Here is a 19,450-nt window from a genome sequence, read left to right as displayed (position 1 = left end):
CACGGAAGCAAGAGAGAGAGGAGGGATGTGCCAGGCTCTTTTTAACCGTCACTTCTTACAGGAACTAAATAGAGTGAGAACCCACTCATCACCACCAGGAAGGCACCATGCATGAGGGATCCGCCCCCGTGATGCAGACACCTCCCTTAAGGCCCCACCTCCAACACTGGGGATCAGATTTCAACATGAGAAGGAGTCAGATATTCAAACCGTAGCAACATCCTTGTTTGCCCCCACGTGTCACATACATGGGCCATGGATGATGACTGATCATCTAATTCCCCTTGCCTCCCAGTTGTCTGTTTCGTCTGCTTCTTTCTCGGGGGTGAGGTGGTGTCAGTGATGTCTGTTGTTGTATAGCACCAAGTACAGTGCTAGCAGGGGTTCAGTAAATACTTGTTGGATGAATTCACTTGAAGTCTTTCTAGAAGAGAGCAATATTGGGATGGTGAGGTTTAGGAAACCTTATTGTCATTTTTCAAATTAGGATGGTTTTCCTTAGAGAAGAGATTATAGTTCCCCTAGCTTTGAAGGTCAGTCTTGGGAAAGCAAGGTTAGGCTTGTTTTCTACTGTATCACAAATTAGTTTTTCTCTAAGATGATTGTTAATATAAATATTTATTTTGCTTGTCTCCATCAAATTTTTAAATTCTAAGGCAGATATTTTAGATAGCACACATGTGTTTTAGAAGTTACCTAGAAAACTTTAGCTGCTGTTTTTTATAGGCATGTTTTCTTGCAGCAGATATCATAAATAGGCACTGCTATGTAGTCTCCTATTTGACTTTGACCTCTAACTAGGCTGAGCTCCTTAAGAAGGGCCGCTTCTGTGCTGTGCCTTATGTATGTACAGCATTTGCACACAGCAATTGTGCAATACATTTTCATTGAATACGTGTGACTGATTTCATTCTACCAACAAGGTGACTGCTATTGTCTCCAAGGAAACCTAGTTTCTGAGGTTAATTAGCAGCCTTCAATATCTATAGCTAGGAAAGTGCGGAACTGGCATTAGCATCCAGTTTCAAAGCAAGTCCTCATGCCCCTGCATCATGTGCAGAGACATTGCCAGCTTCACACCCAGGTTAGTCATCTTTCACACTTGTGGTCCAGTTATGAGGGTTTAGAGAATAAGGCTTTCTTGAATTGGCTCTTCTTCAGTTTCTCTATTTTCTCTAGAGTAGTGCTTCTGAATGGGGCTGGGCCTCATAACCACCTAGAAGCTTTTATAAACCGCAGATGTTCTAATTAAGTAGGTCTCAGGTAGGGTCTGTTTGGAATGAATAGTCAGGCCAGAGCCTTTCTGTTTCTGGAATATGTGGTTAAAACACTCGTGGTTCTGGCTGTTGCATGTAAGCTGAGGATACTCTGCCTTGTGAGTTGTGAATCTGAGTCACGGATTGCAAGACAGAGGAGTAAATTAACATATTAGGTGCATCTCTGCCATCCCTCTGCCTCTCAGTTAGGTTTTGGCTTTGCTTGCCCATTTTTACGGGCAAATTATATGCATAGAGGCAGTGGTGACTCTCAGGATTTACTAATTTCAAGGGTGTACTCTATAAGGGGTTGGTTGAGTAAAATTTTGAGTCTAGAGAAAGCTTGAGAGGTTTTCTGGCCCTGTTTCCTCACTGCACAAAATTTCATTGTGAAGCTGAAGTTGATCATTTCAAAATGTGTGTAAATGAATGGACCAGCGCTTTTCTTTGATGCTTGCACTGGGTGAGGATTATCTGAGAAGACCTGGCTGGACAAGAAAATGGGTTTGACTTTTTGCCAGATGGTCACTGAATGTCTTTTCTGTCTTTGTGCCCAGTTAAAAGGCTAGGCATGTAGGTTTTCATGCCCTTGTCTGGTTTTGGCTTTGGAAGTGCTTACACAGCTAATCTGGCATTTATGATGATTTCCACTTTGAACTCAGCAGGAGGCTCTTTGGGGATATTCAGACAGAAATGGCTTAATTGGATTTCAGCCCAGACACAGTATTTGAATGGCTTTATGGATGACATTAATTGGGCAGCTGCCATAGGAAGGCATATATATGCTTTTGAGCTTTAGAATTTAGAATTACTCTTTGATTCTGTCCCTCTTCATTGACTGCTTGCAAATTGATTAAATGAAATACTCAAGAAAACTAAACTTATATCCTTGAAATTAAGAAATATGATATGTAAGCAGAACCATTGTGTGGTTTTGGCATAGGTATGTTATTACCTATATTTAAGGCTCCACGTTGATATTCATGGCCTGGCTCAGAGGCACAGTGGTGTAAGGGATTCAGGGTGTCTTAGATTGAAAACTGGGGGACAAGGATTCAGGGCCTAACATGGCACTAACTACTGCAGCGTACTGGAAAGTCACAGCTGATCTTATAGATGGAACTAAGGAAGTGGAAGTTTATTGAACCATAAATGGGGGAGAAGAGTCATTTTATCCAGAGCCTGCCATGGGCCTCCCCATATGGGTATCAGGACATGAAAAAGTTATGGTCCCTTCCCAGAGGCTCTTCCTATCTGGACAGTTATGTAAATGACAGTTGATATTATAAAATAGTGCTTTTTATGGGCACGGAGGCCAGTCTCCTAGAAGAGAGCACATTTGAGTTCCTTCCTGAATGGTGAGTTGGATTTGATTGCACGATGGCATTGGGAAACTGAGGTGCAAAGATGTTCCCAGTATGGGGAGGAAATAGCAGACCCTAGGGCAAAGAGTTATGAAAGGGTCCAGCATTTGAGGAGAATGTGGATGAACATAGCTTGACCATTTTAGGAATATTTAAAAACTAATTGTACTTTAAGAACTAAGTATACTTAAAGCTAAACATACTTTAAAAACACAGTGATAGTAAAATTTCTATTTAATTGGAATAGTAATAAATTTGTTTTCTGTAAGTTAAATTTTTATAACTATTAGCCTTTTAAAATTTCATTTATTTTTAAAATTAAACATTTTAAATTAAATTTCCCGAACTTACTCATCTTATAACCAAAATTTTGTACCCATCCACCAAAATCCCCCCATTTTCCCTACCTTCCAGTCCCCGTTAACTACCGTTCTATTCTCTATTTCCATGAATTTGACTTCTTTAGATTCCCCATATAAATGAGATCATTCAGTATTTGTCTTTCTGTGCCTGGCTTACTTCAGTTAGCATAATGTCCTCCTGGTTCATCTGTGTTATTGCAAATGGCAGGATTTCTCTTTTTAGGACCGAATAATATTCTTGTGTATGTGTATATATAGGTTAAGAATTCCTTAACCCAAATACCTGGAACCAGAAATGTTTCAGGTTTTGGATTTTTCCAGATTTTGGAATATTTGCATATACATAATGAGAGGTTTTGGGGATGGAGCCAAGTCCAAACACATAATTCATTTATGTTTCACGTACACCTTATATTCATAGCCTGCAGGTAATTTTATTTTTTTTCTTGGGGGTGCTGGGTAAACTGTGCTGTGTGCCTGCGTTTTCACTGTGGTCCTTCCCATGGAGTTAGGTGTGGAATTTTTTACTTGCAGCATCATGTTAGGGCTCAAAAATGTTCAGATTTTGGAGCAATTTGGATGTTGTATTTTTAGATTAGGGATGCTCAGCCTTGTATATGTATGTGTGTGTGTGCTTGTGTGTGTGTACATATCACACATATCACATATTTTCTTTCCCTTTTTTTTTTTTTTTTTTTTTTTGAGGTGGAGTCTCACCCTGTCGCCAGGCTGGAGTGCAGTGGCGCGATCTCAGCTCACTGCAAGCTCCACCTCCCGGGTTCACGCCATTCTCCTGCCTCAGCCTCCTGAGTAGCTGGGACTACAGGTGCCCACCACCAAGCCCGGCTAATTTTTTGTATTTTTAGTAGAGACAGGGTTTCACCATGTTAGCCAGGATGGTCTCCATCTCCTGACCTCATGATCTGCCCACCTTGGCCTCCCAAAGTGCTGGGATTACAGGCGTGAGCCACCACGCCCGGCCACGTATCACATTTTCTTCATCAGTGAACACTTAGATTGTTTCCATATCTTTATTAGCCGCTTTTAAATGGGAAATTTTAAATTTTCTTTTTATTCCACATTTGATGGAATTTTATGGAATTCATTTATGGGACACTGTAATATCTATGTGAATATCTCTGCTACTTAATGAGGGAAAAAATCACGTTGATTCAGTGCTTATCAGAGGAAGAGGATAACATGCAGTGAGGTATTTTCAGTTTCTTAGAAGCAAATCCCATTCCATAGGGGGCTTCGCAGTTACTAGTAATTTACAAAATTAAAAAAAAAACCAACCAACCATCCCACGGAATCTTCCTGAACCTTTTTCTCCAGAGTTTCGTTGTTCTCCACATTTGCAGGGACTTCTCAGATGCCCGTGGTCACTGGGTGATCTTAGTCTTTCTTAGCCCATCCCTTTGTCTAATTGCCGTAAAACATCCTATCCCACACCCTCATGCTGAAGAGTCCTATTATGACTTTTCAAATGACCCATGATGTAATCTGGAATAAAGGTAGAGTCTGAGTAACACTTGGAATCCCTGGAGTACCAAAATTTGCATCAGCCCTTGTAGCCTGCTCCCTGGAGGACCCAGCTGCCTAATCCTGAGTTAATTAGAACCTGGGCCCTGACCGGAACAGCTCACTCTGGATGTCTCTGTCCTGTGACGCGCATGCGTGTGGAGGGCAGCACTCGCAGACATCATGTTCTCTCTAAGATTAATAGGTGGTTCTAAAATCACACCCAGGTGCTCTCCTTGGAGGGCAGGGGAAATAAAGGTTTTGAGGTTTCTGATTTGATTAATTCTGGGCTATGGGAAAGCCCTCCGATTTACATAAGACAATACAAGTGTTCTTTGTAGAAATAAAAAGTGCAAATTTTCCTTCCTAGGGAAAAAATTATTTAGTAGCATACAGCTAATATCTATATAATTTGAGAAGTGTAAAATGGCATTATGTTTCTCAGTAGGGTCACTTGGGGACATAAAATGCCTCCTTCCTAGGGTGGTGTGAGGGTGACCATCAGTGACACCAGCCTCCTGGAGTTGGTGGAGTCATGCCGGGCAGCCCCTGAGCCCCTGCAGAGGCTGATCTGACCCACAAGGTGGTTGTTTTTTTCAACCTCTCTCCTTTTCTTTTCTCTTTTCTTTTTTCCTTCCTTCCTCCCTCCCTCCCTCCCCTCTATCTCTCTCTCTGTCTGTGACGAAGTCTCACTCTGTTGCCAGGCTGGAGTGTAGTGGTGCGATCTCAGCTCACTTGAACCTCCGCCTCCCGGGTTCAAGCCATTCTCCTGCCTCAGCCTCTTGAGTAGCTGGGACTACAGGTGTATGCCACTATGCCCACCTAATTTTTGTATTTTTAGTAGAGACGGGGTTTCACCATGTTGGCCAGGATGGTCTTGATCTGACCTTGTGATCCACCCACCTCAGCCTCCCAAAATGGTGGGATTACAGGCGTGAGCCACTGCGCCTGGCCTCTTTGTTTCTTAAGAAAAGAACATGACATCATTCAATGCTTAAGATGATTTTGTAACTTTCAGCCTTAAATTTTCATATACCTTATCCCAGTTGGAAAAGTAGAATGAGGCTTTTCCTTTCTTCTGGAAAGGCTTCAAAAGGGCCATGGACCCTGTAGAAAATCCCATTTGAAAATGAGAGCCTGGAAAGAACTAAGGACAAGGGCTGGACTCCCTGATACATTAGCACCTCTAACTTGTTTCATTTACTAAATCACGGATTAATCGGGTGGTTCTCTGTGCAAAGCACGTAGTCAGTGCTGGTTCTCCGCTCTTCAGAAAGGATCTCTCATCGAAGGAGCCCCCAGGAGTAACTGCCAGTTTCCTACAAATGCCAGGGCTGGGGAGCACGTGAAAAACACCAGAGGGACGGAATGCCACGTGACTGCAGGGCAGATCACCCAGTGTCTTCAGTGCATTGTCATTAAAATAAAATCGACTTCAAGTGGCTTAAGAGACAAATTGTAATTTGTGGACATGACTTGGATCCTGATTCAAGTAAGTCAGCTATAGAAAGTCACTTATGAGACAGGAAAATCAGGACACTAGTGAGATATGAGCTTTATATTAAAGAAGTGGTTATGATGTGGGGTGTGATACTGGAATTGTGCTTATCTGTTGGTGATAAGCACTAAAGTGTTTATGGGCAGACTAATTTTTGCTTGTGATTTGCTGTAGCCATCTTGTGAGGGCTGGGGTGTGACTGCATGTATAATTGTTGAGATTGGATGAGAAAGTATTTTTGCATGTAGTGAAACATCACAATTCAAATGCAAAATGGCATGGCTGTGTTACAGTGTGATGCAGGAGCTTGGCCCAGGAAGCTAGCCTGAGTGCTTAAACTGGGTTTTGAAGAATGAATAGGTGTTGAAAATGGGAGAATCAGTTCCTTTCTGGTGTGCAAGAGGAGATGCCTGGTAGGTAAAGTGTGGGTCACCTGGTAGTTTTGACCTCGAGTTCTTTCAATTCACTCATCCTTGCATTTGCTCACACAAGGTTTCTCAAGTTCCTGTTGTGTATGTCATATGTCATGACACATATGTATGGTTGAGTCTCACAAAAGTCCCAGGCTGCCATGGGAAAGTATCGCAGACTGAGGGGCTTACACGGCAATTTATTCTCTCACAGTTCTGAAGGCTGGAAGTCCAAGATCGAGGGCTCAGCAGGGTTGGTTTCTTCTGGGGCCTCTCTCCAGAGCTTGCAGACAGATGCCTTCTTGCTGTGTTTTCATAAGGTCTTTTCAACGTGCATGCCCTCCTGGTATCTCTTCCTCTCTTAATAAGTCAGCAGCCCTATTGGATTAGGGTCCCTGATTCATTTTAACCACCTCTTTAAAGACCTTTTCACTGTCACCTTCTGAAGTACTGGGGGTTGAGACTTCAACATATAAATTTTTTTGGAGGTAGGGCAAGGACACAATTTAGCCCATAGTAGATGGGGTGCACTTCATGGTGTAATCGGTACCATATAAGCACTTATTACTTATTCACAGAGTAATGAGTACTGTATAAGGTGCTAAGGGAATCTGGAGGAAAGAGTGTTTAACTGTCCATGGAGCCACCCAGGAGGTTTTCCTGGAGGAGGGGCTTTTGAAGAACTTCTTGAATGAGAGATCTTACCTCACCCACTGAGCACTGCTAGAAGAAGAGGAAGGCAGTCCCCAAAACTGAGGGGGAGAGGGCAGGCAGGGAAGGGAGCGAGTGGACCGTGTTAGTAGTGGAGGGCTGTGATGACAGAACGGGCCTGAAAGGAGAGTGGGTGCTGAGGACTTGCTCAGTGACAGGGCCGGGGCTGCGAGGAAGGGAGGAAGAGCACACACAGCCCCACTCTTCATTCCTGGCCCTCAGCAGAGGATGCAGTGATAGAAACGGGGAAAGGAGTGTGGAATTTTATCTAAAGCTGTGCTTAACTACCAAAGTAAAACATATTATAAAAGTTCAGGTGTTATAGAAATTAACCCTTCTCACCCCCGATTCTACTTCCTAAATGTGTTAACAGTAGTTGTGTCTCACCTTCTGGCTTGCTTCTCAAGATGCTATTTGAAAAAAAAAACAAAATGTGTCTGTGTGAGAGAGAGAGAGAGAGCGAGCACACAAGCAAGGTGGCAGTAGGGGGAGGGAGAGGGAGAAAAACAGGATTTGCTTCCCTGACCCCTCACTCTTTCCTCCCTCTTTCCTTCCTTCATAAAAAGGGGGGTTTGCACAGTTTTTATTTGGTAGTGCCTTTTAGTATTTACAGTTTATTTTTGTCGGCATGCTTTTTACTGGTGTTGTCACTACGTAGACAATGGCTGAATCCTGTGCATGCTTAATAAAATGCTGGTGAACCTGTTAAAAAGCCAATATGTAATTAAATTGTCTAGTTATGGCACTGAGATGTATAGCAAGGTTTTTATGCTGATTACAAAGACAACTAGCAGTTTGGACTAGAGGAAAAACCTTAGAGAAACACCTGGGCAGACCTTTTAGAGAATGGAATTCTGCTGGATTTAAGAGGCTAGCATTAAATATATCAAGAAAACCCTTTACAAACCTTGTCACAAATTTACAAAATTTGTCACTAATCAAATTCATATATGTTAGAATTTTTACACAGCAGACTGTAAAACTTAAATTTATATTACGATTTGCATTATGGGCCGGGCGCGGTGGCTCATGCCTGTAATCTCAGCACTTTGTGAGGCCAAGGTGGGCGGATCACAAGGATAAGAGATCGAGACCATCCTGGCCAACATGGTGAAACCCCATCTCTACTAAAAATACAAAAAATTAGCTGGGTGTGGTGGGGCACGCCTGTAGTCCCAGCTACTCGGGAGGCTGAGGTAGGAGAATCACTTGAACCCAGGAGGCAGAGGTTGCAGTGAGCCGAGATTGCACCACTGCACTCCAGCCTGGTGACAGAGTGAGACTCCGTCTCAAAAAAAAAAAAAAAAAAAAGAGATTTGCATTATGGCTTTCTTCTATTAGTAAGCTTTGATACATTTTTGGCACCACATCATCAATTTTTGATAATGTCCATTCCCAAATGTCCCAAAGATATAGGATTGGAGTTGAGTGTCTGGGGTGGTAGATGAGGGAACAGAGAGGCATTTGGTGGCCGAGTCAGGCCTACAGCCCTGCCATCCTGACCCATGGCCTTATTGCTTCCTTTTCTGGCTTGTATTTTGCTTCTCATTATATATGGATGATGTAGGGTAACGCACCTGACAGCAATAACTTAAGCAGACCCTTAGAATGACCTTGTGTGGCAGACGCACCTGAATGTGTGTTCCTAGCTAGGGAATCCAGAAGTTGCCAGCCTGGAGAGTCAGTCCTTGTCTTTAAGGAGCATCTGAGTCCCTGCAGCTTGTCTCGTGGAACAGGTGTGATTGAGGCCCTGAGTTTTGGGTTGCATGAAGGATGTCAGGTGGAGGTCCTTGGTCAGGGAGTGTGTTAAGTGAAAATGCTGCATGAATTGCATGATGCTTGCAGGCGGGTGCGGGTCTCCTGTCCAGCCCGCTGCCACTGGACTCTCTCCCTTCTGTGTAAGCCCCAGTAAAACCCTGGCTGGCTCTGGGTCTCTTCAGCCTCTTGAACCTGGTGCCTCCCTTATTAAGGTTAATAGGGGTTCGGCACATCGATTGACCTACTGCTTGCTGTTTCCTGGAGTATTTGAAGGCAGAAATCATTATTCCCGAACCTAGAACTGACAGACCTTAAACTCTGATCAGTCACCTTTCTCCTGCAAACACCCGCCTTGGCCACTCTTTGGCTTTCTAGAGAATTAGAAATTAGTTCTGTTTTTTTCCCTCGTGTTTTCATTAACCAACTTCTAATTAACCTGCTAACCAGCACTAATATATGGAATTGATATAATTTCAGCCCAGTGCAGAAAGACTTGATATTTTTACTTTTCAGGACAGCTTTATCGTGAGTAAAAAATCTAATTGCAGTGAGGCTTTTTGAAGCTACTTCAGCTGTTTCTCAACCCTGCCTGGAAACCACTGTGTACTGGATGATTAAGAGACAGCTGAGGTCATCTCCTTGGACGCCTTTGAGTTTCGGATTGATAAACACATCTAAGCTGCTCAGTATCAGTCCACATGGGTTGAACTTTAGCCAAACCACTCAAAGAAACTTGTGTAGCTTTGTTCTGTATCTGAAACCAGCCTTTTCCCACTTGAATGAGGTTCTCTTCCAAGTGGTTCACTAGGAATGAAATATAGCTAGCTCTGCCAGAATTCCCCCAGACAGCGCTGACCCCGTGCTGTGTTGGGCTGGCACTGCCGCCTCCGTATTCTGAACTGGAGATCCGCTTGCAGGCCTTTGCTGGGCCTCCCTGGTCAGGGAGGGAGGAGGAAGGGCAAGACAAGGCATTTGAGAGCTCCGAGGCCTATGCTAATCCTATGCTTTTTTGTTTTTCTTTTTAAATAAAAGGAAAAGGACAATTGCCTTAGCTCTGGCTACAGACTAGGGATCTGGAGTGGTTCTCTCCATGTGTAATACAGATTAGATTTGGTTATGATACACACCCAAGTCCAAGATCTGCTCATTACTGACCTAGCCAGGTGACACTATTCAACAAGGCTTTTTTTTTTTTTTTCTCCTGTGCTAACATCTAAGAGAAGCAATACCGTTGAAAACAAACTTGGTGTGTGTGCATTCATGGGCTTGCTTCTTGACGTAGCCTGACATGGTTCCTAGCTGATTTGAGAGGTTGGAGCCGGCCACCCAGTGTGGCAGATACCCCAGACAGATGGCAGCAGCAGATGCAATTTGCAAAATGTGACTGTCAAGGTTCTAGCCCTTTCGTGGTGATCTTTGTCAGGAGAAAGAGCACTCTGGCTTTAAAATCAGACAAGTGTGCATTCAAATTCTGGTTGTGGGACATCTGGTCATTTGGTTCCTGGGCTGAATGATAAGATGTATCTCCCAGGGTTGCTGTGACGATTCTTGCAGCTGATGCTAAGGTGAAGCCACGGCGAGTGTCTCACTGGGATCAGAGCATGTTCTTCTCCCAGCCTGTCACTGTTTCTATCAGTTGGAGAGTGGGAGAGGAGGGATTCCCTGAGCCTCCTGAAGGCTGACTTTAGCCTCTTGGTGACTTCAGTTTTCTGGACAAATAGGCCACCTCAAAAACAGGTTGAGTGACAGCACCCAGCAGTATTATGCCGGCAAAGCTCACAGCCTTGGGCTGTCATCAGAACAAGGCTCATAACTCTCTTCTTAACCCTGAACTGCTCCTCTGGAGTTGCCTTAGTCAGGGACCTCATCACTGGACTTCCCTCTCAGATGCTGATAGTTGGAGGAAACCAGCCCAGGTGCAGCAGAAGACACTGCGCCGGCACCACGCAGGCATTGGGGATGCAGAATCGGCCACGACTGCTTGCAGGGGGGAGTCTCACTGCCTGGCCCTGCGCCTGGGGCAAGTAGTGTGGCCTGGCAGTGCTCAGCACACTTGCCTAACACTGCAGCCAAGTGCTGCTGAAAACACTGGAAAACCCTGGGTTGTGGCTTTAGTGGAAAAAAAGCAAATTTTAAGGTTACAGAGAATTCAGATAATCCCTTGGATTTTGCAATTGTAAAATTTTGTAGTATTAAGGATCCAAATTAAAATGAAGAGATACGTACGGTATCAGTGTTAATTGCCTTCCAGCTCTCCCTCCTTTTTTTGTTTCTAAAGGGAGATGCATGTAGTGCTAGTGAAGTACTTTTAGAGAAAAGCACACACCCCTTCTGTATATTCCTGTCTTGAAGCTGGCTGTAGAAAATCCTTGAATCCTTTGGTGAGGGCCTTCTACAGTCCAAGTGACCTTACAGGTGTTTATCTTTCAGGCTCATACTGTTTTTTTGCACAAAAGTGTGTACTTTCCTGATGGATTTCGATCACCGATTATAATTAAGACCTGCTTTGAAATGTTCTTCCTTAACACAGGTTTTGAATAAGCTAAGAGCCCCATGTTAAACTTGGGCAGTCTTCATTTAAACCCAGGGAGAGATGTTGATCACCATGTTTTATTCTATTTAGGGTGTACACTTAACACATTGACAGTTTGTCAGTGGAATGCTTTTCTCAAGGAAAACATTGCATGCAACCTTCACGTTTTACACTTGAATCCCAGATGGCCACTGGCACCTTTCAGTGGATTTTCAGTAGCCTCACTTTTGTTGGAACTGCTGGATTAGTTCAAGTCCTGCTCCGTTCTGTCTGGCTTTTCCTTTACTGATTGTGCTTGGAGAGGCCGTGTTCTGACTTGCCCACTGTGCCTAGTATCAAAGGACTCAAGTTCTAAATCCAGCTCATTGTTGTTTTGCGGGGTCTGGCAGAGAAGCTGCTCAGGCTTTTGGTTTGCTGTTGGCATAAGGAGACTCTCCTCTGTTCACATGCAGGAGAGATTAGAGATGTGCAAAGCCCACTCATCCGGAGTCCAAGGCCTGAGTGATTCCTCACTCTCCAGTTGGTTGGGAAAAACCTTTAGTGTCCCTGAGAAAGTAAACTCCTCTGTAAATTTGGGCATTAGAATCCATCCTGGCAGTGTATCAGAAGGATTAAATCATATTACTCATGAGACACAGGGCACACAGGAGGAGGCTTGTGTTTGGACAGCCCAAACAACCGCATAAACAATTCCTTGCATTTGCCTGTGGAAGGCGGACTCTGGGCAAATTCACTTCCCAATTAAAATCTTAACAATACAACTTATGTTTATAATAGCCCCTGAAAATGACACATACAGAGGTAGTGTTTGGGGGCATGGTGCCCAGCACATCGCCCTGTGTTGATGGCTTTCTTCAGTGGTGTCAGCATGAGAAACAAGAACTCTTGGTCAAGAACTGAGTTCAGATTCCAATACTTGCATTTCGAGAGGACCTGTCATTTTATTATAAACACTTAGAAGGGCAATCTGCCTAGTATACGTTTGAACATCTTGCCCAAAGATGTATTCCCATTATGTTTGGCCACCACCTTTTCCTTGCCTTAAATTATATGTATATTAAAATGATGCAGCCTTGAGATACATAAAAAGGAATTAATTTTCAAATCAAAATTTATGAACTTGCCTTATAACATTTTTATGATAGCTGTGTTTGAATTATCTTCTTCTCTTTGACTAAAATAGAATTTGATTTTTCTATGGGGTATTTAACATTTTGGGTCATAATCATGCTAGGGATGAATTAATAGATCTTCTCTGAGTGAACTGTCAAGACAGATCCCCATTGGGTTTGAAATGTAATTAAAAATGTCAGTGAACTCACTTGAAGTCCACAGAGTGCTCCAGGGTCCCCTCGAAAACGTTAGTCAAGGACTGAAAATATTTACCAAGTGCAGTGAACATAACGCAGCAGCCAGCTCTCCACAACCAGGAGGGCGCTGGTCACCTTTGTCAGATGCCTCTCATCTTAACTTCCTTCTAGTCTTGGAGTGTTCATCTCAGAAGTCTTGAAAGCAGGAGTGCTTTTTAGCTCAAGGCTATAGGTCCAGTTGGTGGCTTCTTAATAAATGGCTGGTGCAACAGACCTCAAAGAGAGGAACGAGTCTCTAAACAATATCCATGCCCTTTGTAACCCTTCTCCCTCATTAGACTCCCAGACTGGCCGCCTTTCCAATTGGCAGACTCCCTTTTATTTCTGGGAGGCTTTTAAAGGTGGGGATCATTGGGAGGAGGAAGTCTGGAAGGGACTGGGAGCTGAGGTCCCTTGATTGTGGGCTGGCTGTCCCCCCACACCCCATCACCTCCTTCCACCTGCTGTTCACCGGATGTGTGGTTGGCCCTCCCCACCTGAGTGTCAGAGCTTGCCCAGGGAACGAAAGGTGGGAAGAGGGAGGACATGTGCGTTGATGGAGGTCTTTAGGCACAGAGCAGCTTTATTCTGGGATATATTTAAAACATTGGTTTCAAAATACATAAAATTAGCCAGGGGTGGTGGCACATGCCTGTGGTCCCAGCTAATGGGGAGGCTTAGGCAGGAGGATCACTTGAGCTCAGGAGGCGCAAGTTGCAGTGAGGCAAGGTCGAACAACCACACTCCAGCCTGGGTGACAGAGGAGACCCTGTCTCAAAAAAATAAATAATAAAAAACAAACAAAAAAAACACATTGGTTTTAGGCAAGTAAATAACCACTTATTTTTAAATGTGGTTACTTAAAATCAAGCAAGCAGACCTAATATATGCTTCTTTCTTTTTAGATTTCATGTGTTCCTTGTATACAAGCGACGTCCCAGATTATAATTCTCTGCTGGATTTGAGAATTTGGAGAAATCCCTGCAGTTTTGTAACTTCAGAGGTGTAATTAGCTGAAAACGTCATCGTTTTGAAGAGTTCTGCGTTTTGCCAGTCACCTCTCAACTGTGTGCCAAAGGTAAGTCTGCAGTTTTCTGCTTAAAACAGAAATTGCAGCTTTTTGCCTCAAATGCTTAATTTGGACAGTAAGTTTAGTAAAATATCAGTCAGTGTAGCCTTGATTTGTTGAATCATATTAAATTTAAGCTTTCAATGAGGGAAAAAATTAGATTATCTCTGTTCCTGCTTTAGTGTGTGATGGTTCTGAGTATGTAGCCAGGAAGCAGGATGGTAGATACCTACAACCTGTAAGACGGTACAGGTACCTCCACACTCAGATATGTACTGACTCTTGAATCCATAACAAATCCTGGTCCCCTGTATTGTGTATGGGACAGGGAGTATAAGGATAAATAAACACTTTTCTGGTGCTTTCAGTCTAGGAAAGGTTGGATTCCAGCTTTGATGCTGAGAAGATAAATCTACATCAAAGGATAGCTGGGCACGGTGTCATGTACATGTAGTCTCAGCTACTTGGGAGGCTGAGGCAGGAGAATTACTTGAACCTGGGAGGCAGAGGTTGCAGTGAGCCAAGATCACACCACTGCACTCCAGCCTGGGCAACACAGCAAGACTTGGTCTCAAAAAAAAAAAAAAAAAAAAAAAAAAAACCCCTATATCAAATGAGATGCAGACAGTTGAAGGATTCTCAGGAAGGTTTTACCTGTTCATATGAAAAACCTACTTGTGTATGTTGCAATAAAATCATAACTGTGATGCAGCATGTGGATTCTGGGACCACATGCTGCATCACAGTTATCACCACATGTGATACCTGTGGTGCTGTCACCACAGGTATCAGACAAAAACATGTCACTGTGTAACAAAAATATTTCTTAGCCCTAACAGCTTGAGACGTTTCACTTAAAATATGAATTGCTGTTTGGTGGTCCAGTTAATCCGGTGTTCTGTTTCTGGCTGGGCAGTAAGAAGTGCTGTATGAGAAGATACATTTTTACCTCCAGAGCTTTTATCTCAGAATGAACTGCAAGAATAACACTAGCTTTCCTTAAAAACTTTAATTTGCTCAAACAAATTTACAAGAAAAAAAAAAAAAAACATCAAAAAGTGGGCAAAGGATGTGAACAGACACTTCTCAAGACATTTATGCAGCCAACAGTCACATGAGAAAATGCTCATCATCACTGGCCATCAGAGAAATGCAAATCAAAACCACAATGAGATACCATCTCACACCAGTTAGAATGGCCATCATTAAAAAGTCAGGAAACAACAGGTGCTGGAGAGGATGTGGAGAAATAGGAACACTTTTACACTGTTGGTGGGACTGTAAATTAGCTCAACCATTGTGGAAGACAGTGTGGCGATTCCTCAGGGATCTAGAACTAGAAATACCATTTGACCCAGCCATCCCATTACTGGGTATATACCCAAAGGAATATAAGTCATGCTGCTATAAAGACACATGCACACGTATGTTTATTGTGGCACTACTCACAATAGCAAAGACTTGGAACCAACCCAAATGTCCAACAATGATAGACTCGATTAAGAAAATTTGGCACATATACACCATGGAGTACTATGCAGCCATAAAAAGTGAGTTCATGTCCTTTGTAGGGATATGGATGAAACTGGAAACCATCGTTCTCAGCAAACTAATTCAAGGACAAAAAACCAAACACCGCATGTTCTCACTCATAGGTGGGAATTGAACAGTGAGAACACTTGGACACAGGAAGGGGAACATCACACACTGGGGCCTGTTGTGGGTGGGGGGAGGGATAGCATTAGGAGATATATCTAATGTAAATGATGAGTTAATGGGTGCAGCACACCAACATGGCACATGTATACATATGTAACAAACCTGCACGTTGTGCACATGTACCCTACAACTTAAAGTATAATAAAAATATGTATATATAAAAAGAAAGATTTTATTCTTTAAACTGTAAGATTTTTCCTATACGTCTTACTATGAGCTTATAAGAAATACATATTTCCAACATGGTATATTTAACAAAAGAACAAAGATTGTTAAACCAAGTATGAAAGCAAATTTTAATCAAAGCATAACCTAAATTAGTTTTGGTGTCCAACTTTTAGGTGGTATGATATGTCTCCTGGTTGTATGAAGAACAAATGAGAATATTAAAGTGGACATTTGTATAAAAAAACTTAATTTGCTTCTATTATTTGCAGATTGTTTTAAAGTAATCTTGAAACTATCATGTTGGACTATGGAATCTCTTGGTGTGTCTTGATCATCAGTGACATTAGCAAACCTGAAGCTGTTGTTGGTGCTGGTTCAGAAGGTGGTGAGGCAGGGGAGTGTGGCATGCTCACCCAGCAGCTCGGTCTGCAGGAGCTCCCAGCACATGGTGCCACGTACACAAGACGGTACATGGAGACCATGAGAGCTGGCTGGCTTGCAAAAATGCCTACCCATTAATTTTAAAGGATTACTTTTATTTCATAAGTTTATAAGGTCCACACAAAACCTTGATTCACCTATTAAAATTTGCTTCTGTGGTTTGGAAAAATGTTCATTTGGAAAATCATGAGATGTAGCCATTCATATAATAAATATCTATTGTGAACACCCCACCTGTATTCTGGGCTATTTTTCTTGCAGTGACTGTTTTAGCAGTTAAAAAAATAATAGATAAAATATAGTCCCAGCCACCTTTTCCCATGCCCTTTTGGGATGGGACCCTGACAGTTTGGGACTGTGCTAACTGCTGTAGTGGAGGTTCTTACAGCCAGTCCCTAATACCTGAGGCGGGGACCAACTGACCCTTTAGGGCACAATATGGAAAAGCCAGGAGATGTTATGTTGGGAACAAGTTTTAAAGAATGAGGAGACATGTGTACAGAGGTATATAATGTGTTTCCTTGGAACAGGGCAGGCTGATTGGACCAGCTGGGCCATGGTTCCTGGAGACTGCAGGTCATTCAGACAATAATGGGTTGGGGACCAGGCATTTGCCATTTGGTCGGTGGTCTTTGAAGTGCCAACAGGGAAAGCAACAGCTCGGTCAGCCATACACTTTGGCATGTCAGAAAGATATGAAATTCTGGCCTGGTAGAACAATAAGCGGGATGTCAGCCTTGGATGCATTTCCCAGTTATTTCAAGTTTTGCATGCCTGGGGCTGGGCTGAGAGCAGCTTGAGGAGGATGGCGGTGTCTGAGGGCCTGAGTAATGTCTCAGCCCATTTCCACGTGGTGCATTTCCCTACCCCGTTTTCTGGTCTCCCCATTGAAGTTAAAGAACAAAGTCTTGGGACCCTGCGGCTCTGACCCTGTCTTCTTTGGGGAGCGGAGACCATAGGAAGAGCCTGAAGGCTGCCAGAGTTGTCATTTTGGCAAATGCGTAACCTGCACTTAATTCTTCCCATGTGTACTTGAAAAGGGACCGTAATTGATTGTTGGAGGCTGGCCGTTCATTACTAGGGACAGAGGATGCAAAGGGCCTTGTCTGCTATGCTGCAGATTCGTTTGATTTTTGAAAAGCTTTTGGAGGCTTTTTCACGACAGACATGTCCTAAGGGACAGAAGGATGGTGGGATAGGAAGGACAGTGGCTTAGGTGACACAACTCAAGTGTGAGTAAAGTAAACAGGATGGGATTTCACAAACCGAGTCAGTTGGTGATGTGCATATCCAGCGTGTAAATGTCAGCAGTGAGCCTACACACATCTTTTCCATTCTGTGATAGAAGCAGCAGCAGCTCTGTTTAACTGAGCAGTGAGCACGAGAAGATGAAACGAGCCTGTCACTCTTACATCCATAGAAACGCTATCCAGTAATATTTAACTACTAAAGTTTACTACTTCATATTAGCCTCAATTTATTTCAGAACAATTTTTCCTAGGGTGTGTACACTTGGAAAAGTAATCTAGAATTTACTACTCACTTTTATCATATCCTGGTGGTTTGGTATTTTGGAGATTGCTGGTAGCTGACTTTGCCCCCAACAGGTTATTTAGAAAAGATTTAGAAAGATTTTTTACACGCAAAGCCCAGTACTCAGTCATTAAGTTTTTAGGGCTAAAGCTTCTGTTGAGGGTGTAGCTCTGGAGGTCTCTTGATACCTGGAAGTCACTTGTGGAGTTTCTGCCCAAATAGATGGGCCCATCTCAGCCTCCTTCTGCCGCACACTGGACCCCTGGGTGATCTGGGGGAACAGTCTCTGCAGTTTGGACTTATTGTTCCTTCTGTACAGTGTACCGAATATAAAGAGATGGCCACAGCCTTTAATGCTGTGGATAAATCTGTGGTAATTGGTTAAATAATTGCCCAGTAAGCATTGACAGCTGCTGGGAAAAAATTTTGCCACATCGATTCCACAGTGCCCCTGGCGGTGCAGCCAGTGGAAGCAGCTGTAATCTATGGGGTCATCGTTGGCAGGTGCCCGGCACAGGGCTTGTCACTGCTTGTATATTATCTCTAGTCGCAAATGCAGATGTTATTGCCCCCATTTAATAGATGGCGACACAAAGCCTCAGGAGAGGTTAAGGAGACTGTCCACAGCTGTGCATGCTCAACTCTGTGACTCTGGAGAGTCCCCTTAACCTCTCCTGCAGCTTTGTGTCCCCGTCTATTAACAGCAGCCCGGGAAGCAGAAGGTCTGTTGCTTACCAGCCCACGTTCCTTCTGCTTCCCGGGCTGCTGTCTCTGACACATGATGGTGGTGACATAGTAATGACCCATTCTCCAAGTGCTTACCTTAAACTGAGATGTGAGGCTCTGGGAGATTAAGTGACTTGGCCGGGGCTCCTAGGTGGCAGAGCAGGCTGGGAGCTCCCATTTCCTGACCCAAAAAAGCCTTTCTTTCTTACTGTACCAGGAATTTCGTGAGATTTATTTTTTTCTCCCCTAGAAAAATCTCCTGCAACTAAGTACAAGTTTGGAGAATCTCTTTGGAAACGTAAGAGTGTGTGAAGGAAGACTTTGGGAGGTTTGAGAAGGGGGCACGAGCTGGGAACCTGAATCCCCCGAGGGCCTCTGCTGCTCCTGAAGCACAAGGATCAGATTAGCAGCTCCTGTGACTTCCAGCTCTGCCCATGCAGGCCCAGGATGGTGCTCAGAGTCGCCTTGTTTTGGGGATCCCCAGCTTAACATCAGACCTGCCAAGAGAAGTTCTCTGTACAGACCAGGGAACTTTGTATTAACAGCCACTTCTGTGTGCTGAGGCCATTTGTGTGGTCCCTGACGCTTCCCACAGCACCCCTGTTCAGGGCGAAACATCATAAAATTGTGATTTAACGTTCTTGCATAGTCAATAACATAATTATTTTCTCTTAGTTGTGGTGGTGATCAACATTATGCCAAGCATTTTTTCTTTTCTGTCATAGCTGATGCACCCTAGCAGTGTGGCTTCCTAGAAAGCTGAAGAAACAAAAAAAAGCCAATTCTGTACCCCTCGACCTTCTTTTCCTTAGATAGAAACTGAACACATAACATTCCAGTCATTTTTCAATGATTCTCTGAATTGTACCTTAGAATTTACAAAGGAATTTTCATGAATTCTCTTTAATGCCAGGTGATATGGATATTCCTCTCCTGAATTGTACAGAAGAAAATCAGCCCAGAGAGGTTACTTTCCTTGCCTAGTACGGCCCAGCTTTGGATGGTGACCTGTGTCTCACACCTGAATGTTGG

At 43.4% G+C, this 19,450-nt stretch overlaps 1 protein-coding gene across 6 annotated transcripts in view; it reads left to right on the top strand.

The window, feature by feature from the left end:
• Positions 1–19,450, top strand: part of NCK2 (NCK adaptor protein 2) — a 151,107-nt gene that overhangs the window by 58,892 nt on the left and 72,765 nt on the right. For 5 of the 6 annotated variants that reach the window (XM_063616675.1, XM_055240668.2, XM_055240667.2 and 2 more), the window contains one exon: positions 13,668–13,840. The gene's annotated coding sequence lies outside the window, so the exon portion shown is untranslated. Of the gene's footprint in view, positions 1–5,008; positions 5,087–13,667; positions 13,841–19,450 lie in introns of those variants that run through there. The other variant, XM_055240666.2, reaches the window with a different exon arrangement.

Source organism: Symphalangus syndactylus, chromosome 14, assembly GCF_028878055.3.
Source record: "Symphalangus syndactylus isolate Jambi chromosome 14, NHGRI_mSymSyn1-v2.1_pri, whole genome shotgun sequence".
NCBI classification, from domain to species: domain Eukaryota; kingdom Metazoa; phylum Chordata; class Mammalia; order Primates; family Hylobatidae; genus Symphalangus; species Symphalangus syndactylus.
This window is presented reverse-complemented; position numbering and strand designations above follow the sequence as displayed.